Raw genomic sequence first — 24,139 nt, 5'->3', positions numbered from 1 at the left:
TCAGAAATTGCCCGTTGTTCCATTTTAAACTCAAAATAGATATTTGACCTTGCTCTCTTAAGAAAAGGGCTCCCTCCACCCTTTGGGATATTTAAAGTTTCTATTACCATAAATTCCAAACGTGTAAGTCAGCTACAGCAGCTATAATTCAGCTACAATGAACACACACCACAGGTCTGCAAACTAGAGGATTTAACAGGCCTCCAATTCTGCAACAGAATGATGTTTACTGTGACCCATGCAGCAGGCAAAACCTGAAATAGAATGAAGAACTAAGATTGCATATACTTGCTTCAGGTCTGTCCTTCCAATGTGCTTATAAGTTTTGTTGTTTTGCTGCTATTCACAGTTATTACCACTACCAGAGTGCTAGCTACACAACTATTGATACAGTACTAAGGGAAGAATGTTCTCTCAACTTTATTAATGCCTGTATCTTCTTAGCACTCAAGCATAAAGCACATTCCATATTTACTGTAGATTATTCTCTCCATAAAGACAACTTGATGGGGGCACCTGGGTGGCTCAGTCAGTTAAGCATCTGCCTTCAGCTCAGATCATGATCCCAACGTCCTGGGATCGAACCCCGAGTTGGGCTCCTGCTCATCAGGGAGCCTGCTTCTCCCTCTCCCTCTGTCGCTCCCCCTGCTTGTGCTCTCTAAATAAATAAAATCTTAAAAAAAAACAAAAACAAAAACAAAACGGACATCTTGATGGGATGAACACCAAGAAGCTCTGGATTCAAATCTGAATTGGTCACTAAATAGTGTTATGTCCTCAACACATAATTTAACCTCTGCAGGTCTCCTCTGAGGTAATATATGAAAGAGATTTTTTTTTAAATTATAAAGTGATATACATGTGGAAATGATTATGTCTCCCAACAGTATATGATACAAATAGGTATAAAAATCCCTGCTTAGGTTTTTTAATTCACTATAAAGGAAAAGTTATGAAAGTACTTGAGAATAGAAACATTCTACAAATGCAAGACTTACGAATTATATCATCTTTTAATTCTTCATAATCTTATTATAGCACCCGCTAGAGGTATTATACACAAATGGCTCAATCAAAAGGTAATCATAATTTGGAAACTTCTAGAAACATGAGTATTGACAGTGGGGATAATAAGCTTCCTCAATAATATTATCTGTTTGGCAATACTTGCTGCTTTTTTTTTTTTTAAGATTTTATTTATTTATTTATTTGAGATAGAGTGAGAGAGCGAGAGATCATGAGAAGGGGGGGGAGGACAGAGGGACCTGAGCTGAAGGCAGATGCTTAACCACTGAGCCACCCAGGCGCCCCAATACTTGCTGCTTTCTTTTGGCTTTTTTAGTAGTATTTTATGCAGTCACATGCTACTTCTACAAGTGCAGTAAAAGAAGAGCCCCAAATTTGCCTATCCTGACATCTCTCACAGGTACACAGGAGAAGCAGTATTACCTCCATTTAATAAACATAAATGAGAAAAGTCTTGGTGAACATCTAAACCTATGAAATAAAAAATGAAACCAGAACTAGAGCAATAAATAGGCTAAGTTCGCTGTCCTTTTTCCTAGAATACACTACCTTCCTTGGGGCAGGACAAACCTCCGCACTGAAAAAAACAATAAAAAGACTTCCCTGTCCTTTCTCTCTCAGGCTTCTTTACTACCCATTTGAGACATCTGCACAACAGAGCACAAGAAGTAAAAAGTTTGTCCCATAAGGCATAGCAAGGGATGAACTTCATGAAATCTTTGTTTTCTACTTGACAACTCTACAAACTATATATAAACTGACCTCCATTAAGATCAAGACCAGATTCATGTGACTCACACTGCTCCATCTGGGAAGGAAACCCTGGACATCTGGCAAAATAATCTGTCAAAGACAGGGTTCCCTATATCATGAACAGGCAGATGAACATGACTGCCAAATGTCAAGTATGACACAGAATGACTACTGCTAATGTGCACTTACCTCATTTACAGAGGAATGATTTTCTTTATTCAATGTGCATTATTACTAAGCTATAACATCTCTAATCCAGAGTACACCTCACATATAAAGCATGGCCATTAAGAAACAAAACCACCACCTCGACTGGATTTTTTTTTTTTTTTTAAGATTTATTTATTTGACAGAGAGAGACATAGCGAGAGAGGGAACACAAGCAGGGGAAGTGGGAGAGGGAGAAGCAGACTTCCCGCCCAACAGGGAGCCCGATGTGGGGCTCGATCCCAGGACCCTGGGACCATGACCTGAGCCGAAGGCAGACGCTTAACGACTGAGCCACCCAGGCGCCCCCCTCAACTGGCTTTAAAAGCCAACTAAGAAGAAGCCAGCAGCACAAGGGCAGTTTAAGAATTGTGCAATTTGGGGTGCCTGGGTGGCTCAGTCAGTTAAGCGGCCAATTCTTAGTTTCGGCTAAGGTCATGAGATTGAGCCCTGTCAGGCTCCGTGCTCGGCAGGGAGTCTACTTGCAAATCTGTCTCTCCCTCTCCCTCTGCCCGTCCTCCCTCTTGTGTTCTCTCTCTAAAATAAATAAATCTTAAAAAAAAAAAAAGAGAGAGAACTGTACAATTGACCCTTGAACAATGCAAGCATTATGGGCACTGACCCCTGCACAATCAAATATCTGTGTGTAACATCTGACTCCCCAAAAACTAACTACTAATAGCCTACTGTCTACCAGAGCCTTACCAATAACAGTTGATTAATACCTATTTTATATATGTATTATATAATGTATTCTTTTTTTTAAGGATTTACTTATTTTAGAGAGAGAGAGTGGGGGGAGAGGCAGAGGAAGAGAATCTTTCAAGCAGACTTGTGTTTACAGTACTGTGTTCACATATAAGTGGACCCATGTAGTTCAAACCTGTGTTGTTCAAAGGTCAACTGTATTTCCCAAGTTAGTAGTGTACAAACATGTTGTCATCAGGACAATATTTTGCTAACAATGTATGGCAACATTGATATGATATACCACAAGCTAAAAACGGCTCCTTATCTAGACATGAGGTCTACACATGAAGTAAATAATTTGGTTTTAAAATACTAAATATGTTTCATCTGCTGAAATGCATCACCAATCTGAATTTATACAGAGAACATATTGAGTCCATAAAATAAAACAGTGTACAAACTTTCAGAAGGCAGAAAATGAGCAATGGCTTTTTTGGACTAGATATGTGTTTTTAAGTTCAGACAGAAGTTTTGACACAGAGGTTGTTATTAAAGACTTTTGCATCTGACAGATCTGTGCTCCTGTGGTCATGATTTGACATGAAATGTATTTTAAACCCATTTAAAGTGAAATTGACATTTGAAACTCATCCAGGTGTAGTTTATTCATGTGAATTTTCTTACATAGTCTCTTTTTTATGAAAACTGTGTTTGGGTTTCTGAGGAGCTGGCTGGACGACTCTCATGGTTCATTGATGATCACTGTTCCACATCTCACCTGGGATCATTCTTCTGTGCCAATTTCCCTTTCCTAACACATAACAACTATTTTGGGTTCCTGGACCTAATTCCAACATGTGTGTGAAGGGTTTTCCCAGTCCACCAATAAGCAATCCTTGGACACCAGCAGGATATGCAGGAATTCAACTCAATTCTGATAACCATCTACTTGGAGACAGTGTCAGAAACTCAGGAAAAGCCAGATGGAAGAGGTACATCAGGCAAGGTATGTGGGAAGGGACATGGAGCTTCTATGCTCTCTCTCGGCATACCATTCTCCCCCCATCTCCACATTTCACCAACCCAGAAGCTCTGAGCAATGATTTTTGAAATAGAATATCTAAAAAAAGATATGGGTGCCTGGGTGGCTCAGTTGGTTAAGCCACTGCCTTCGGCTCAGGACATGATCCTAGAGTCCTGGGATCAAGTCCAGCAGCTGGCTCCCTGCTCAGCTGGGAGTCTGCTTCTCCCTCTGACCATCCCCCCTCTCAAGCTCTCTCTCTCTCATTCTCTCTTTCTCAAATAAATAAATAAAATCTTTTAAAAAAATAAATTAAAAATAAAAAGATAAACTAGGGACCCTTGATTTCATATCAGAGTCCATTGAAAGAGTTGTTTCATCAAGGACAAATATTTAAAACAGTGTAATTATATAGAAAACATTTCAACCTGGTCTTAAGAGCTGATTTTAAATAGAAAAATGGATTAAAGATAATAATAGCCAACTTATAGTAGGAGAAACATGAGTAGCTAATATATTTTTTTTATTTATTTTTTAAGATTTTATTTATTCATTTGAGACACAGAGATACAGAGTGGGAGCATGAGTAGGGGTAGAGGTAGAGGGAGAGGCAGAAGCAGACTCCCCGCTGAGCCAGGAGCCCGATGCGAGACTCGATCCCAGGACCCCGGGATCATGACCTGAGCCGAAGGCAGACGTTTAACCATCTGAGCCACCCAGGTGCCCCGCTAATATGTTTTTTAAATGCTCAGCCTCACTTGTAATCAGAAAAATAATTTAAAAGACTGTAAAATTCCATTTCATATTCATTACATATATAAAAAATAAAAAGCCTGGAGCACCTGGGTGGCTCAGTTGGTTGTGTCTGCCTTCAGCTCAGGTCATGATCTTGGGGTCCTGGGGATCAAGCCCCGCATTGGGCACCCTGGTTAGTGGGGCATCTGCCTCCCTCTCCCTCAACCGCTCCCCCACCCTGCTCCTGCTTTCTCTCTCTCTCTCACTCTCTCTCAAATGGATAAATAAAATCTTTTTATTTTTTTAAAGATTTTTTAAAATTTGTTTGAGAGAGAGCAAGTGAGCTAACACGGGGGGCAGGGGAGGGGCAGAGGGAGAAGGAAAAGCAGACTCCCTGCAGAGCAGGGAGTTCCCTGGGATCATGACCTGAGCTGAAGACAGATGCTTAACTGACTGAGCCACCCAAGCACCTCATAAATAAAATCTTAAAAAAAAAAAGAAAAAAGAAAAAAAAGCCCGACAACACCAAGTGTTGAAAAGGATATAGAGCAATGTAAACGCTTTTTAAATTTTTTTTTTAAAGCAATGTAAACTCTTATACACTGTTGTTCAAAAAGTAAATTGGTGTGACCACTTTGGGCAGCATCTCTGAAGAAAAATATGCAAATCCTATACCCTAGCAATCCTTCTCAGAGGCAAATAATAGAGAAAGCCTGGGCCATGTACCCAAAGAGAACCGCACAAGAATGTTCACAGCTGCATTTTTATTATAGAAGAAAAAAAAAAAAACCACCACCCTGGAAATAAATGCTCATCAACAAGACAATAAAAACAAGTGTTAACCTCCTACACTGTTGGTGGGAATGCAAGCTGGTGCAAACACTCTGGAAAACAGTATGGAGGTTCCTCAAAAACTTGAAAATAGAGCTACTATACGATCCAGCAATTGCACTACTGGGTATTTACCCCAAAGATACAAATGTAGGGATCCAAAGGGGTATGTGCACCCCGATGTTTATAGCAGCAATGTCCACAATAGCCAAACTGTGGAAAGAGCCAAGATGTCCATTGACAGATGAATGGATAAAGAAGATGTGGTGTATATATACAATGGAATATTATGCAGCCATCAAAAGGAATGAGAGCTTGCCATTTGCAATGACATGGATGGAACTGGAGGGTGTTATGCTGAGCGAAATAAGTCAATCAGAGAAAGACATGTATCATATGAGCTCACTGATATGAGGAATTCTTAATCTCAGGAAACAAACTGAGGGTTGCTGGAGTGTGTGGGGAGGGATGGGGTGGCTGGGTAATAGACACTGGGGAAGGTATGTGCTAAGGTGAGCACTGTGAATTGTGCAAGACTGTTGAATCACAGATCTGTACCTCTGAAACAAATAATGCAATATATGTTAAGGAAAAAAAAAAGAAGAAGAAGATAGCAGGAAGGGAAAAATGAAGGGGGGAAAATCGGACAGGGAGATGAACCATGAGAGACAATGGACTCTGAAAAACAAACTGAGGGTTCTAGAGGGGCGGAGGGTGGGAGGATGGGTTAGCCTGGTGATGGGTATTAAAGAGGACACGTTCTGCATGGAGCACTGGGTGTTATACGCAAACAATGAATCATGGAACACTACATCAAAAACTAATGATGTAATGTATGGTGATTAACATAACAATAAAAATTTTTTTAAAAACAAGTGTTCAAAAACTGCTGAATGAATGACTCTGAGGGATGAAAAACAGTGTTCTCAAAGGAGGTCAGAGACTCAGGAATCCGTGGGACAATACCAAAAGGTATAACAACCATGTCACCAGAGAAGAGAGACTATGGTGCAGAAAAAAACATTTGAAGAAATAGTGACTGAAAACAATTTTGGTGAAAGACAAACAGTGGTATAATCATACAATGGAAAACTATTCAGCAATAAGAAGGAACAAACTACTGATACATGGAATAATATGAGTGGATCTCCAAATGTTACAAATGATTGGATTCCATTTATATGATAATCTGCAAAAGGCAAGAGATTAAGAACAGAGAACAGATCAAAGGTTGCCAGGGGTGTGGATGAGAGGAGGGTTTCAGTCCACTGGACAGCACAAGAGAATTTTAGGGGTGGTGGAACTGTTCTGCATCCTGATTGTTAAGGGGGTTACACAAATCTACATGTGTTAAAGTTCACATAAATGTACACACAAAAAAGTCAGTATTATTATATATAAACTTTAAAAAAGAAAAATCTGGGAAAAAGCCTCTCTCCTTCAAAGTCATCTATATTTGATATATGGCATCACATATCCCATATCTTTTACATAGAATGTAAAAGGCCATCAGACCAAGCAGTTATATGGCTATCCACATAAATAGTATGATATCTCCCTCAAAGATGGTTAACAAAAAATCTAAATAAAAGCACTGAACAATAAAAATCAAATATGTAATCAATGTCTAGCAAAATAATTTTATCAGGAAGAAAGTACTCAATTTTGGGGGGTTTTTGTTTTATTTTATTTTCTTTAAAAGATTTTATTTATTATTTGTCAGAGAGAGACAGAGCACAAGCAGGGAGAGTGGCAGGCAGAGGGAGGAGCAGCCTCCCCGCTGAGCAGGGAGCCTGATGCGCAACTTGATCCCAGAACCCTGAGATCATGACCTGAACCGAAGGCAGATGCCCAACCGACTGAGCCACCCAGGCTCCCCTGCTTTGTTTTACTTTAAAGATTTTATTTTTAAGTAATCTCTACACCTAACATGGGCTTGAACTCACATCCCCAAGATCAAGAGTTGCATGCTTCACCAACTGAGCCAGCCAGGTCCCCTAGTGCTCAGTTTTTTTTGTACTTGTTTTTATGGAGTTAATCTAGAATTAGAAGACAGTAATTTTGCACATTTAAAAGGAAACATTCTTCTATTACATTTCATGCCTATAAAAGCTTCTTGTAGGGGATGAGACATACTGCCAGTCTATTAAATTAAAACTTTTTACCTTTTCCTTCTCATTCAACCTCTCAAGTTCAGTGTGCCCTAAATAAAAAGTTATCTAAGCCCTGAGATGAAGATGTCACTGACAGACAGCACTTTCACGATAACTTCCACATATGCAATTTCCACAGCCTGTCAGATGTGCCAAAACAGAAGCTAGCAAAGATACAACACTGCCCTTTAACTTGGGTGACCACGTGTCTGAATCTGGCTGGGACAGCTGTTTAACACCTGCTGTACTGACATAATTTTTTTTTTTTTTAAGTAGACTCCACACCCAGCGTGGAGCTCATATCAGGGCTTGAACTCACGATCCTGAGACCAAGACCCGAGCTGAGATCAAGAGTGGGAAGCTTACCCAACTGAGCCACCCAGGCGCCCCCGACATAATTATTAACAGCACTCTCTCTCACTCTAGAGGTGCTGAGGTTTAGACAATGAATTATATGGACACCCCACCCTTAACCTATTTTCCTTAAGGAAATCCTATCACACCAAGACCTAAAAAGTAGATCTTACAAACAGAAGCCCTTATACTAGGTTTAAAAAAAAAAAAAGGCACAGAAAAAATGAATTTGATTAACCTAATGTGTTTGTGTTATATTTACTTATTTTGTCAATTATAGCTAATGAAAGTCTCTTCTTTGAATTGTGTAACTGCAATAAAAATAACCCAACACTCTAATTAATCCATACCCTAATACCTTAGGACAAACTCTATCAAGTCACATTGAAGAAAAAAAAAAAATCACCCATTTAAAATCTCTACCCATGCCTCCATTCTCATTTTAAAGCTACTGAATAGCATGAAAAGGCCAATGCTTTTTATTACAATTTAGGTTGCAGCTTGCCAAATTCTAAGCAATTCTAATATGTTGAATCTCCAGATGGAAAGTTTATCTCTGCTTCCTTAATGTGATATCACTGTCAAAAAAAAGAACGGATTTCAAATTATAATTCTTTCTTGAGACTGTAACAATGTGGATCGGGATATCTTTCTTTTATAGTCACCTAAAACAATAAACTTACTTTCTCAGGGTATGAATTGCCCAGGCTCCTTTTATCTCCTTATCATCCATTCTTCGGGCAAGTTCATTGAACAGAGAAAAGTTAATACTCCTACTATTATTCCTCGGTAATAAATCTGATGGGAGAAAGAGAATAAAGTGATAGACCTACACTGTGCATTATAACAGTCACTAGTCACATGCTCTACTGACCACTTGATATGTGTCTCATCCTAACTGAGATGCGTGCATGGTAGGATTTTTACAACTTAGTACAACTTAGTACAAGAAACGAATTTAAAATAACATTAATAATTTTTAAATTGAGTACATGGGGAAATCGTCTTTTTGATATTTTGTATTAAAATATATTATACAGGGGCACCTGGGTGGCTCAGTCAGTTTGGGCTCAGGTCATGATCCCAGGGTCCTGGAATCGAGCCCCACATTGGGCTCCCTGCTCAGCTGGGAGTCTGCTTCTCCCTCTCTCTCTGCCCCTCCCCCTGCTTGTGCACGCTCTCAAATAAATAAATAAATAAAGCTTTTTAAAAAATTGAAAAATATACAAATTCATCTGTTTCTTTTTACTTTTTTAGTGTGGCTACTATAAAGTTTTAAATTACATATACAGCTGCATTATATTTCTATTGAACAGTCCTACAATAAACTATGTTTTGATATGTTTCCACAATAATTTTTGTAAGAACAATAGCAGGCATAATACTTAGTTATAAAGTCTTTGCCATTGTACCACAGGCGTCAAAGTGACGAAATTATCTGTAACAAGAACAGTCATTGTTACTCTACAGTAAAAAGCACTATATTCTCCTTAACAGATTTTAAAAAGAAATGAAAACCAAAGCAAAATTCAGAATATTTTTAAAACGCAATGCCCTGTACTTTTTTGGTTCAAGGGGTATTTTTAATTCTCTAAGAATTTATTGAGTACCTACTATTTGTCTAGACACCGTATGATTCCTGAAATATCTCAAAGCAACCAACCGTAGACTTTTTTTTATTGAAATACAGTTGATATGTTATATTAGTTTCAGGTGGAGAATACAGTGATTTGACAATTCTGTACATTATGCGGTTTTCACCACGATAAGTGTGGTTACCATCTGTCACGATACAAAGTTATTACAATGTCACTGACTATATTCCCTATGCTGTACTTTTCATCCCTGTGACTTATTTTATAACTGGAAATCTGTACTTCTTTATCCTCTTCACATTTTTGCCCATCCCCCTTCTCTCTGGCACATGTGTTTGGATCTGTTTCTGTTTGTTTGTTTACGGAAGAAATCTGAGTGTCTACTGATAGATAAATGGATAAAGAAGATGTGGCATGCATACACACACACACACACACACAACATGCATTATACAACAGGGAATATTACTCAGCCATAAAAAAGATGAAATCTAGCCATTTGTGACATGATATTATGCTAAGTGAAATAAGTTAAACAGAGAAAGATAGACACCATAGGATTTCACTTACAACTGGATTCAAAAAAACAAGACAAGACAATCATAATGCCAGTTTTGGGAAACCTCCGTCCACAGAAGAGTGTAATGTGGAATAGGAAGCAAAACCAAGGCCCTGAATATAGACTAGATGCAGCAAATAGGTAAGCCAAGTTTAAACAAAAATACTCAAACTATTATTCCATAACACTTCTGTCCTACATCTACTCCTAAACTTTCCCTTATATTTTTAGTTTGTATTTTTAGATGCTTTTGGTTGTATCTGGAGATATTCAGTTAGGTTGAAAAGGCCTAGACAGTTTCATTGTTAGGTTCTGAATTTCCTTTATATTTCCAAATTTCAAATAGGCTAACTTCATGCTTCGCAACCTACCATTAAGAGTTTACCAAACTTTTGGGGCGCCTGGGTGGCTCAGTCATTAAGCATCTGCCTTCGGCTCAGGTCATGGTCCCAGGGTCCTGGGATCGAGCCCCGCATCGGGCTCCCCCCTCAGCGGGAAGCCTGCTTCTCCCTCTCCCACTCCCCCGCTTGTGTTCCCTCTCTCGCTGTATCTCTCTCTGTTAAATAAATAAAATCTTAAAAAAAAAAAAGAGTTTACCAAACTTTTAAGTAAAAGATAAGAAATCAAGCCCCTCCCAATCCCCTACAGGTCTTGATATCTCAAAGTTGGCTTTAAAAGATACAAATAAAATTATTTTTCCATACCCTGGTCTATCTTACATGGTAGCAATTAGAACAAAATTTTGCATTAAGTTTAGATTTCAGATGGCTGCTGACATTACAATTATGAAATAGAATAAGATCTCCAAACATATAGCAGCAAGTATAATGTCTGTTTGGAGGCAATTTCAGGTATTTGAAACACTCAAATTAACACCCCAGAATAAGACCTGAAAATAAGGAACTTCAGACTTACTGCTTAGGACAGACACAGCTTCAATAAATATAACTCAAACGATACATCTCTTTATAGCCAGATTTATCCACTTTAAAAGGGAGGTTAAATAAATAAATAAATAAATAAGACGTAATATTTATCTAGATACAGGTGACATTTATGTCTCTTTGACACTTAAATCCAAGAGCATTGTACAAACAGCTTTTATTCACAACCACAATAAATCTCTTGGATTCTCCAGATGTGTGATGTGACTTGGAGCTTCTACTCAAGTATTTTTTTCCTTTTAAGTCTGGCCATAATTCAAATATCCCCACGAAGAATATTTTTCCTTCTGATTTTTGAAAAAACTACAGCAATGCTAATGTGGCTAGTATCAGGTAATTCTGTATTTGAATATTACGGGTAACAGTTACATCACTAGGTTCCATGCCCTACCACATACACATAAGGTGCTCAATAAATATTTCTTGAATAAATAAACGAGATGGGGCGCCTGGGTGGCTCAGTCGTTAAGCGTCTGCCTTCGGCTCAGGTCATGATTCCAGGTCCTGGGATCAAGCCCCGCATCGGGCTCCCTGCTCAGCGGGAAGCCTGCTTCTCCCTCTCCCACTCCCCCTGCTTGTATTCCCTCTCTCGCTGTGTCTCTCTCTGTCAAATAAATAAATAAAATCTTTAAAATAAATAAATAAATAAATAAGAAGAGAGGAAATATGCACACTAACATAATACTGCAAAGAAAAACTCGATGCAAGTAAACAAAGTACAGGCAAAACCAAATGGAATGCCCTTCCACCAAAAACAGCAAAAAACAGCTACTCAGTATGGAATGATGAAAAAGTTCTGGAGATGGATAACAGTAATGGTTCACATCAATGAAAATATACTTAATGTCACTGAATTGTGCATTTAAAAATGGTTAAAACGGTTAACTTTATATTATGCATATTTTACCACAATAAGTTTGTGGGGTTTTGTTTTTTTTTTTTTGACACAGAGAGAGAGTGAGAGAGAGAGCACAAGCAGGGGGAGTGGCAGGCTGGCAGAGGGAGAGGGAGAGGGAGAAGCAGGCTCTCTGCCGAGCAAGGAGCCCAATCCAATGCAGGGCTTGATCCCAGGCCTCTGGGATCATGACCTGAGCCGAAGGCAGCCTCTTAGCCAACTGAGCCACCCAGGTACCCATTTTTTTGTTTGTTTGTTTTTTTAAGTAGGCTCCACACCCAATGTGGAGCTTAAACTCACGATCCTGTTGAGACCAAGAATTGCTTGCTCTACCAACTGAGCCGGCCAGATGCCCCTAAAAAAAACTTGTAATAGCTACTCAGACAAGTATGACTATGGACTTTCACAGGAAGACACTGAGACTATGATGGTGAGAAATTCTGGCCATGTAAAATATTATTGTACATGGTTTAGTAAAAACCTTAAAAATAAGCAAAACGGCTCTCACTGAAAAAGTTGTACTGTGTGGGGGGAGGCCTGGGTGGCTCAGTCGTTAAGCATCTGCCTTGGGCTCAGGTCATGATCCCAGGGTCCTGAGATGGAGCCCCGCATCGGGCTCCCCTGCTCAACGGGAAGCCTGCTTTTCCCTCTCCCACTCCCCCTTCTTGTGATCCCACTCTCGCTGTCTCTCTGTCAAAAAAAAAAAATCTTAAAAAAAAAAAGTTGTACTGTGAGGATATGCTGTTTTACAAAATATCTGTTTGCCAAGTTCTGTGCAAAAGTAACATACTATGGTAGCTGTTGATGCATAAAATACTAAGTAGTATTTACTCCACTGGAGGAAAAACTAAGTATAATTTTAGGTAAACACAGACTTTGAGCCTTTAGAAATAAACATACTTGCTTAAAAAAGAAATAAATTAAGGGGCACCTGGGGGCCCAGTCGGTTAATTGCCTGCCTTCAGCTCAGGTCATGATCCCAGGGTCCTGGGATCCAGCCCCGCATTCAGCTCCCTGCTCAGCAGAGAGTCTGCTTCTCCCTCTCCCTCTCCCTTTCCCTTTCCTTCTCCCCCACAGCTCACACGCTCTGTCTCTGTCTCTCACTTTCTCTGTAAAATAAATAAATAAAACCTTAAAAAAAAAAAGAAATTAAACTGTTTTGATCTAAGTTGGTCATAAGCCTTTCAATTTTATAGTTTTTAAAAACTCATACGGATCAACCACAAAAACAATTTTATAATATTAATATACTTATTTTGCAGATCTTGTTACACAAATCCAAAAAAAGAGGGGCAGGTCACTTTAAAGAGAGAAAATTCTTTACTAAACACCCGAAGATTAAAATATCCTATCCTAAACACTCAAAGATTAAAATAAAATACAAAATCTCAACTGGTGATATGGGGACTATTTGCTGACCCAGAGGTCTATCTGAACATTCCTGCCATACTCTCCAACAAAACTTCAGGGAATAGTTCTGGCAGAAAGAAATCTGCACTGCAGCTCAAAGAAGGTTGGTATGTTAACAAAGGAAAATGGACCTACGACTGAATAACCACCAGCCTTGCTATTTTATGTTCTGTCCCAAAGTTGTGACCAGTCAAAAATTCTAGGATTTTCTCCTCCTCACTAAACTCTTCTGGATCTAAGGAGCTACTTGGCAAAACAAAGTCAGTCCACCGAACAAAGTCTGCACTCAGTCTGTCACTAAGTAAGAATATCCTATTACCACTCATGTTAACTATCCAAAAATCTTTTTTTAAAAGATTTTATTTATATTTATTTATATGAGAAAGAGCACGTGTGCACTCGTGCCCATGAGCAGGGGAAGGGGCAGAGTGAGAGGGACAAGCAGACTCCCCGCTGAGCCAGGAGCCTGAGGAGCTCATCCCAGTATCCTGAGATCAAGACCTGAGCAGAAGTCAGACGCTTAACCAGCGAAGCCACTCAGGCGCCCCTCCAAAAATCCTAAAACAAACAAATCAATTCAAAAAACTGCTTTGGATCTAGAATGGAAAAAAAATGAAGTCAAAAGATACAGTTATTACTATAGAGAAAAAATTGTAGCATACATAAAAAATACTTCCTATATTAAAGGTGGATTAAAAAAGGATTGGGTTAATTTTCAAATAACAAAAGAAACAAAAATATATAAATATATAAAACCATCAAGGGGGTAGAAGTGAAAATGAGTTACACCATAACCTACAAAAAACAGATGGCTGAATTACTGGAAAGAACTGCATAGTTTAATCATACTGTAACAAGCTAAACCTTGTTCAGCTTTACAGAATCAGCTGCCACCAGGCACCAAGAGAACTTCAAGCAGAAGTAAAACTACTATGTAGAAAGATTATTTTCAAGTCTAATTAATTGGTCTCAAATCCTATCACACATATACCAAATCTTTCATGATTTCTTCACAGCTACTCTTTCAATAGAACATCCAGTAATATCACCCCTCTAAGTAATACTGCAAAATGAATATCTATCTGTTAAAGTTTCTTTCATTTGCTTCTAAGTTCATAAAATAGTAATTTACATCATAAGGCTTATGCTTACAAGTTTCCAGAAGCAAAAACATGGTTTATAGGGCATCTTAAACGTACATGTACCAGAGAAAAAAGTGCTTTTAATGATTAGAACAGTGCCTGATAACACAGTAGGTACTAAGTATAAATATTTGCTGAATGAATAAAGGAATTATAGTTAAGGAATTAGAATTAATTATAGTTAGGGTGCCTGGGTGGCTCAGTCCATTAAGCTTCTGCCTTCAGCTCGAGTCATGATCTTGGGGTCCTGGGACAGAGTCCCACATAGGGCTCCCTGCTCAGTAGAGAATCTGCTTCTCCCTCTCCCTCCCCCTCCCCGCTGTTTGTGCTCTCTCTCAAATAAATAAAATCTTAAAAAAAGAAGAAGAATTAATTATAGTTAACTTTGCCATCTCCCCCTTATAAAATGCTTATATTACAGTGGCTCTAGAATCCGTTCTCTAGACAGCTCAAAACCAGGCAAAGCCATAAATACAATGTGGTGACCAAATGGCATACTCTCCCCCTCTCTGCTTCCCTCACCACCCCCAATACACAAACCCATTTGATACCAAAACTAAATTTAAGTTACTTGTTTCCTTCCGTTTCCCTGACTTTCTGCCTTGAACAAAATCTTCAGTAGTATTTTTATAGCTTTGCAATCCCTAAAAATCAGCTCAGGAGTTGCCCAAAGAGCAAGTGGAAGTGCATCTAACTACATCTTCAAGAGAAAGACCTTTCCTAACTTGGGTTCTCTGGTGCGCTCTTTCTTCTCCAATGGGTAAAACCTGCAATTTATCTGTAGTCCAGGTCCTGCCCATGGGCAACAAATTCCTTTAAAATTAGTGGCTCTTAAAAAAATAATAATAATAATGGCTCTTCATTATTAGATGTACCTCTCTATGTGTGGAAGTTGTTGGGCAAAACACATGTCTCACTTATCTTTCACTGTGTCCTACTCGAACCTTACTAGGTACAATTCTCATACAGTCACCCTAGCCAATGAGTAGGCAAGCACTTAATGAACCCACGAAAACCATGATTATTAATTTATAAACAAAAATATTGACCAGCGGTGACCGATAGGTTGCAACTGGAGAAACTGCAGTCATTTCTGAGCATTATTTACTTAACCAAAGATCTAAAGTCTAAAATATGGCTGAAATGTATATAAAAATGCTGAGAACCTCTGAGGGAAAATGGTAATACAACAGAGTATAAATAAAATAAAACTGCAAGTCTGAAGAACGCGTACGATGACAAAGATGGGCAGAGTTCACAGAAAAAAACCCAGAACAGGTGGAATCTAGAAGACTCATCAAATAAAAGTTTTAGATACAAATAATCCACAAGCCACAGTCAGCTGGGAAGCAGGGCACAGGAAATGTCAACAACAGTGACTGCTGACCACAGGGAACAGGAACACTCCTCTTACAGTACAGAAGTCTTTTATGACGCCTTCCACTTTCAAAAGAAGACTGTTTCTATATGTTTATCTTTTACAGTGAATGTCTATAAATCACAGGGGCATATTTTTGACACAATTTCCTTATGCCTATTGAAACCTATATTTAGTCATGGTCAATTAAATGCTGCTTTCTCAAGAGCTCAATTAACTAAACTCATTAACTGTTGTATCTGAAAGGAAAAAAAAAGATTGTTAAGTGTGTTTACAATTCAATATGAGTAAGTGCATAAATATTTTATTAACAACTACTGAAGTATGAAGTATTTTATTAACAGCCTACATGACACCAAATATAGCTAGAATCTTTTTATACATCCAGTAAGTCTTTGCGTATTAGATCTAGAAATGCCTCTCTAAGAACCATGCTGTCATTTGCCCACTGGCACAACTGGATTAAAGGATCTGTCCTGACAGTCCATTAAGAGATACAACCACACCTAACAGCAACACCCTGGCTGCCCAGGCAAAGGAGCAAATGACTCATGGTACCTGTTGGTTTGAACTCACCCTTGTGTTACACTAGCTTTAATGACCTCACTGGAATTGAAGTTGGAGATGAAGAAAACAAATAACACGCGAAATAAAGAGATAGGAATCAGAAGTCAAAAAGAAACACAGAACTAAAAGTCACAATTCTAAAGCTTAGTTGTTCAAGAAATTCTAAAACAAAACAAAACAAAACTGGTAAGAACTGGGGCACCTAGGTGGCTACTTGTTTAAGTGTCTGCCTTTGGCTGAGGTCATGATCTCCTAGGTCCTGGGATAGAGCCCCAAGTGGAGCCCCACCTCAGGCTCCCTGCTCAGCAGGGAGTCTGCTGCCTCTCCTTCTCCCTCTGCCCCTCCCCCCTTGCTCTCACGTTCTCTCTCTCTCAAATAAATGAAATCTTAAAAAAAAAAAATGATAAGAAGTTTTGTTTCATATATGTTAAGAAAAAAAAAAAGAAGAAGAAGAAGGTAGCAGGAGGGGAAGAATGAAGGGGGGAAATTGGAGGGGTAGATGAACCATGAGAGACGATGGACTCTGAAAAACAAACTGAGGGTTCTAGAGGGGAGGGGGGTGGGAGGATGGGTTAGCCTGGTGATGGGTATTGAGGAGGGCACATTCTGCATGGAGCACTGGGTGTTATGCACAAACAATGAATCATGGAACACTACATCTAAAACTAATGATGTAATGTATGGGGATTAACATAAGAATAAAAAATAAAGAAAGAAGTTTTGTTTCAGGAAAACCATTCCTAATAGGATATTCTGTCACTTCACTGCTATGATCAGCTACGAACTATGGAGCTTCCTATTTTGAGATAATGAAAGAGAAAGCCTCACACTAGAAGGAGAAAGACCATGATGAAAGCATTCTTTTCCAGGTGGCCATAGAACAGTAAGCAAGAGAGTTATTATTAATCAATATACACCAAAGTGAAAAAACACTGACTGATAGGATCAAAGCAGAGTGAACAATAAAAATCTTCACTGGTTAACTTCATATACTAAGCCTTTAAGGGAAAGGGGCTGAACAACCACATATCCCCAAACCCTACTACCACAAAAAGACTACAGGAGCATAAGAAGGTGGCTTTCTTTAAAATGGAAAATTCTTCTGTTTCATAAACACAGAAGCCTAAAGGACTACTGCAAGGGAAGCTATTAAAATGCTAAGTTCACCTGGAACTGAAATTAACACTTTTTAGCTAGAATTCAAATTAAAAAAAAAAAAAAAGATATACAGGCTGACTTTCATCATTTTTCCAGTTCCCAAAATGTAGACTTTTAAAAAATCCTGTTTGAGACAATACAATTGAATAAAATTTAAATGATTCTAAGCATAATTCTAAATGTTATTTTAAAAGTGTATTGGGGGGGGGGTGCCTGGGTGGCTCAGTCAGTTAAGCGTCTGCCTTTGGCTCAGGTCATGGTCCCAGGGTCCTGGGATTGAGCCCTGCACCAGGCTCCCTGCTCAGCAGGGAGCCTGCTTGCTTCGCCTTCTCCCTCTGCCACTCTCCCTGCTTGTGCTCTCTCTCGGTCAAATATATAAATAAAATCTGTAAAAAAAAAAAAATAAATAAAAGTGTATAAAAGGGAACGGTCTACCTCAAATCTGAATATAGACTTCACTGCAATGTATACTGAACATTACAGTCTTCCTCTCTTTTTTGGCTATTAGTCAACAACTCACTAGTAGTCAAAAAAATTTTAAGGTAAATTACACCTAGATACTCCAATTTATAGTACCTACTTCAGTAATTTAATTACAATTTCTTGTGCATCTATTATGTGCAGCACGTCACTGTGACATGACATTTAAGCTTAAGTATTTACACTAAGTGCACACAGTGCTTCCTTCTAATACATACCCAAACATATGTTTGGCTCAGCTGAATATAAAAATGCAAAAAAAGAGCTAGAGCCTTCAAAAATGAATAGCATTTTGGCCAGTAGAAAGGGTCAGGAGGATGTGAACAAAGACAGAACCATAAGGCAGGTCTCAGGAAACTAGCCCAGCAAAAGCCTAGGTTGCAAAAGGGAGAGGAGAAAAAAAGAACCTGGAAGACTACACTGTGTTCAAACCACAAAGGACTTTCAACACCAAAGCTCAGGGATTTTAAGTTTTATTCTCCAGGCAACAGGCAGCAAAGGATTTTAAGCAGAAGGGTGACCATTAAAAACCTTGTGCCAAATACAGAATTTCTACAGATAAGAAATTATAAGCTTCACATAACATTTCCTTACGTTCTGTTATTTATAACCCTTAACTACTGAAATACGAGGCGAGGATGTCAACATCACAGCTATCAGTACTCAACATTTCCTTTTTCAAGACAATTAAGAATCCACATTTCCTTGCTTAGCATAAACTTTCTAAAAAGGCTTTGTCTTTTTGCCACATTTTATCTAAAACAGCACAAACCAGAGGAAAAAAAGCAGTCTTTTTAATGTCTGCTCAATCTTAAAGCTAAACCCAGCACGTAGGGTACACATCAGTATGTAAGACTGGCTCTATTCCTCACTCCACGAGGCTATTTTTGATTTGTTGGTCATGTAACTAAGGAGGGATGAGTGGGAGGAATTTCTCAGTGCCCCCAGGGTACTTATTCATATAACTTTGGGCTAATTCCACCTCTTCTTCCTCAAATAAACTTTTTTGATTACTATAATTATAAGCTTTATTCCATTACCAGAACTAGAAAGCTTTTCCAGTGGTTTTTATTTGTAGTGATTTTAACTCTGTCCCCAGTTCCAGTCTAGGCTTTCTCATTCTTTTAAAATTATTTCAGGATTTCTCCAGCAGCACCAACTCCCAGAGGCCTGCAAGTCCTAGTGACTATTAAAGTAACAACTGTACCTAAAGATAACCGCCATCTTTACTACAGCTCACTGCTCCTCCCTCCTCTGCCCACTCAAAGGTCAGAGAATAATAAGGCGTTGTTAGGGACGTAATCAAGAGCCTACCGCACCTGTAGACAGGGGGAGCCCACTCTTGAAACTCAGGTCAAAAATTAAGAAGCAGAGGGGCACCTGGGTGACTCAGTCAGTTAAGGGTCTGCCTTTGGCTCAGGTCGTGGAGATCCCAGGGTCCTGGGATGGAGCCCCGCGTCCTGATTCTCCCTCTCCCGCTGTCCCTGCTTGTGTGTGCTCTCCCTCCCTCTCCCTGCCAAATAAATAAATAAAATCTTTTTTTTTTTTAAAGATTTTATTTATTTATTCATGAGAGAGAGAGAGAGGCAGAGGGAGAAGCAGGCTCCCAAGGAGCAGGGAGCCCGATGTGGGACTTGATCCCAGGACCCTGGGATCATGACCTGAGCCGAAGGCAGACGCTTAACCATCTGAGCCACCCAGGCGCCCTAAATAAATAAAATCTTAAAAAAAAAAAAAAAGGGCAGCAGAAAAGGGGGAAACACTGACAGGTTTTGTCCTAAGGAATTCACATGGGATTGCTTCCCTTATCTTCTCCTCTCAAGTTTTAAAATAGAAATCTCTTACAATTAGGTTATGTGCCATCTGAGGTCTGAGGCCAAGGCCTAGCAATGTGGGACTGCTACATGGAAGGTTGGTTCTTTTTTTTTTTTTAAGTATTGCTTGAGTGGAGGTTTCTGCACATGTTTTACCACTTTTGTTTCTATACTGCTCTAACAGAAAGTTCCTACCATTACATTAGTAATCACCCTTATTTGTTTTCTTACCTCCAAAACACAGTTACGCCTTCATGTCTCCGAGAACACAAGCTCATGACTGAAGACTAAGAATTATACCACTTCTATGGTACCAACTGAACAATTTCTGAAGTTTGGAAAAAGCAAGTTATGAGTTATTTTCAAGAAAAATGTGTATGTCCATTTAGAGTATAATCCACAAGACACATGTCCTACACGCTTCACTAACAAGACTAAGAAGTTTTGGGTAACACTGTAGCAAATTATAAACAAGTTCTTGCAGAAACTTTTTATAAACACTGAAAGCAACCAGTCTGGGAAAGCTCTTTGACCAAATGCCAACAGAACTATTTCTCCTTGCACTACTGTCTCAAATACTAAACAGCTTCATGGTGACATCAAGCAACAACATCCAACATTGTCCACCATTTAGACTGCTAAATGCTTGGCCTAAAAATCATCAAAACGGCACTATCAAGCTAAGGCAAAGGAAGTATAATAATAAAACTCTTCACTGACAAATGTCACAGATTTTAAAAGTAGATGAGAGAACTACAGCATTTAAATCATTAGAATCCGAGCTAAAATTTACTGACTGAGATAATAATGGGAGGAGGAGGTGTGGCTCTGAGTTTTTGTTTACAACCTATTTACTAAGGCAGCTTAGCAACATTTCTCCTGAACATCTCCAGGAGGGAAAGGTTGGTCATAACCCTTCTTTCCCAACAAGCATAAAGGGCCAACTTTGTCTCTGAGGGATAAAACAGAACCATCTGAGGGAAAACAAAAGATATCTGGGTTAGAAGGAAATATTTTCCTAAGAGAATGCAACAATTTTTTCCACTCTCACTTCCTTTTAGAACTGACAGCCTTTGTGAATACATGGATACTAGGCAGCAGTCAGTCAATGGGGGGAAAAAATGGATCAGAAAAATTAGTCAGAATCTTACTATTTAGTTATCTAATAATCCCAACCTGGGGCTGGTGTAAATCTGAGGATGTAGAATGACCTGTCAAAGCCCAACCAAATTTTACTATCACCATCCAAAGAATTACTAAAAGGAATATAGGCAAATATTAAGCAAAGCACTCTTTCAAAGGCATAAAATATTCACATACCCAACCTCCATGTGTACACACATCTCAATACATGCAAAGAGTTGTAACAAAAAAAAATGCTTATATTAATTTACTGTTATTTTTGAAATTTTTAGAATTAAAGTACTAAATTATATTGATATGCAAAACAGTATTTATGGCTTCCTTTTTTTTTTTTTTTTAAATAGACTAAGGGGCGCCTGGGTGGCTCAGTCAGTTAAGCAGCTGCCTTCAGCTCAGGTCATGATCCCAGGGTCCTGGGATCGAGTCCTGAATCGGGCTCCTTGCTCAGCGGGGAGCCTGCTTCTCCCTCTCTCCCCCACCCCCCACTTGTGTTCCCCCTCTCGCTGCGTCTCTCTGTCAAATAAATAAAATCTTTAAAATAAATAAATAAAATTTAAAAATAGAGTAATACTTATTGTAAAAACTAAAATTAAATACAGAAAACATTAATATGGAAAGTCTCAGTCCCCTGCAATCCCAACCCCCAGAGACAACCACTGTTAACAGTTTAAACCCCAGTATTCTACAATGTTCTATAATTACAAAACCTGAAGGTTGAAAATCCACAAAGATAATAGATATAGGAGCACCTTCTCCATCCCCACACTCCTAGGGATACTAAAATACTCTCTACAATGTCTCTGCCAAGTGTTCAGGCAGCCTCTGCTTGAACAAACCCTTTGACAAGTACCTGACTACCTCCCAAGACAGTCCACTTCATCTTACAACAGCTTTTATTCTAATACTGAGTGGCTATTACCTTGCTGTCAGATCATCCCAGTTTCTGTCTTGTATATGTCTGTTTTTAAATGTGCACCCTTAAAACCAGGTACTGAAATGAACACAATAGTCTGAAACAATCATAGTACCCACACAAACATGTACCACCACTCCAATCCCACCCCCAGTATTTTTCACATTACCTGCTGTTAAACTACATCACAATCATCTACAGTAACACTTATTTTTAGAATATGTGGAATTTTGCACTTATCAATGTTCAATAAATCTTGATCAGTTTAGTCCATTTCAGTCATCAATATTTCATCCACGTTATTAATAAAAATGTTGAGTGCTGAAAGACTACTCAGCTATAAAAAGAACTGAAATTCTGATATATGCTACAATATGGATGGACCTTGAGAACACTACGCTTAGTGGAATACGCCAGACACAGAAGAACAAATATTGGATGATAACACTTATGCGGCACCTAGAAAAATTCCTGGAGACAGAAGGAAGACTAGAGGTTACTAAGAGCTGGGAGGGGGGAAAACTATTGTTTAATTTGTACAGAATATTTTGGGGGATGATGAAAAAGTTTTAGGTACAGTGACAATGATTTAGTGGTGATGGTTACACAACATTGTGAATATATTTAATGTTACTGAACTGTATACTTACAAATGGTTCAAATAAATACTGTTTATTTTACCATAATAAAGAAAAAGAGGAATGAATTATTGATATATGCTGACTAAAAAGAAGCCAATCTCAAAAGGTTACATACCTACTATAGGACTCCATTCATACAACATTCCTGAAATGACAAACATATGAAATGGAGAATAGATGACTTGTTGCCAGGGGTTAGAGACTAGGGAGGGAAAAGACAGAGTTGTAAGAGGCCAAGAAGGAGGATCCTTGTGGTGATGGACTTGTTCTGTATCTGATTGTGGTGGTGGACACAGAAGACAACACATGTAACAAAACTGCACAGAAATACACACACACACACACAAATGAAAAGAAATAAAACTGAGAAAATCTAACACATCTGTAGGAGCGCCTGATTAGCTCAGTTGGTAGAGTATGTGGCTCTTGATCTCTGGGGTCATGAGTTTGAGCCCCACATTGGGTGTAGAGATATACTTAAATATACCAGAACTTTTAAAAAAGAGAGAAGAAGAAGATCTGTGAATTCCATCAATGTCAATATCCTGGTTGTGATATTGTCCTATAGTTTTGCAAAATGTTCACTGGCTCAAGGGCATACTGGATCTTCCTGCATTATTTCTTTCAATTGCATGTAAATCTACAATTATCTCAAAATTAAAAGTTTAATTAAAATTGGGGCGCCTGTGTGGCTCAGTTGGTTAAGCGACTGCCTTCGGCTCAGGTCATGATCCTGGAGTCCCAGGATCGAGTCCCGCATCGGGCTCCCTGCTCAGCAGGGAGTCTGCTTCTCTCTCTGACCTTCACCCCTCTCATGCTCTCTCTCTCATTCTCTCTCTCAAATAAATAAATAAAATCTTTAAAAAAAAAAAAGGTTTAATTAAAATAAATTTAAATGCTGAACAAAAGATGGCCAAAGCATAGTGTCTGCTATTACTACCATTTTCCCACTGTCTCCTGTTAATGTGGTCACTACAACTAGAACATCCCGCCATTAGACATGCATTCTCCTTATTCAAATTCTTTGGTTATTTAACTAGTTATGTAAGTCCATTTAATTACACAAATGTAAAGTCCTCATTATTTTCCCACCTGTTTACAAGGAAATTACTTTAAGCTTAAATATCCAGTACCTTAAATTTTTCAAAAATTAGTAATTATTTCTACACTCAAAGCACAGTGCTGTTCAATACTTCCAATAGAAATATGTGAGCCACATATATAAAATAGTAGCCACATTAATAAAAAAATTTTAAGGTAAAAATAATCTTAATAATCTATTTTAACACAATATATCCAAAAATATTATTTCTTTTTTTTAAAGATTTTTATTTGACAGAGAGCAAGAGAGAGAGCAAGCACAAACAGGGAGATGGAGAGGCAGGCTCCCTGCTGAGCAGGGAGCCCGATGCGGGGCTCAATCCCAGGACCCTGAGCCAAAGGCAGATGCTTAATCGACTGAGCCACCCAGGTGCCCCTTATTTCTTTTAAGATAAATTTTATTTATCTTGGAGAGAGAGCGCACAAACAGGGGGACGGGCAGAAGGAGAGGATCTCAAACAGACACTGCACTGAGCATGGAGCCCAACATGGGGCTTGATCTCAGGACCCTAAGATCATGATCTGAGCTGAAATCAAGTGTCTCCGATTAACCGACTGAGCCATCCAGGCGCCCCCAAAATATTAATTCAACAGGTAAATAATCTGATGTGTATTTTATGATGAGAACA

The 24,139-nt window shown here is 38.7% G+C and overlaps 1 protein-coding gene and 1 long non-coding RNA gene across 2 annotated transcripts in view; both read right to left on the bottom strand.

Annotated features, from left to right (window-relative positions):
- MCU (mitochondrial calcium uniporter) overlaps positions 1-24,139 on the bottom strand; it is a 201,192-nt gene that overhangs the window by 136,557 nt on the left and 40,496 nt on the right. The window lies entirely within an intron of this gene.
- Positions 7,768-24,139, bottom strand: part of LOC118021526 — a 49,548-nt gene continuing 33,176 nt past the window's right edge. Inside the window, exon 4 of the long non-coding RNA XR_004682209.1 lies at positions 7,768-8,568. This is a non-coding gene — a long non-coding RNA (uncharacterized LOC118021526). The remainder of the gene's footprint in view (positions 8,569-24,139) is intronic.

This window comes from Mirounga leonina, unplaced genomic scaffold (assembly GCF_011800145.1).
Source record: "Mirounga leonina isolate KUSES-001 unplaced genomic scaffold, KU_Mleo_1.0 Mir_114, whole genome shotgun sequence".
Lineage (NCBI taxonomy): Eukaryota > Metazoa > Chordata > Mammalia > Carnivora > Phocidae > Mirounga > Mirounga leonina.
Note: the sequence above shows the minus strand (reverse complement) of the source record. Positions and strands in the feature narration are given on the sequence as shown.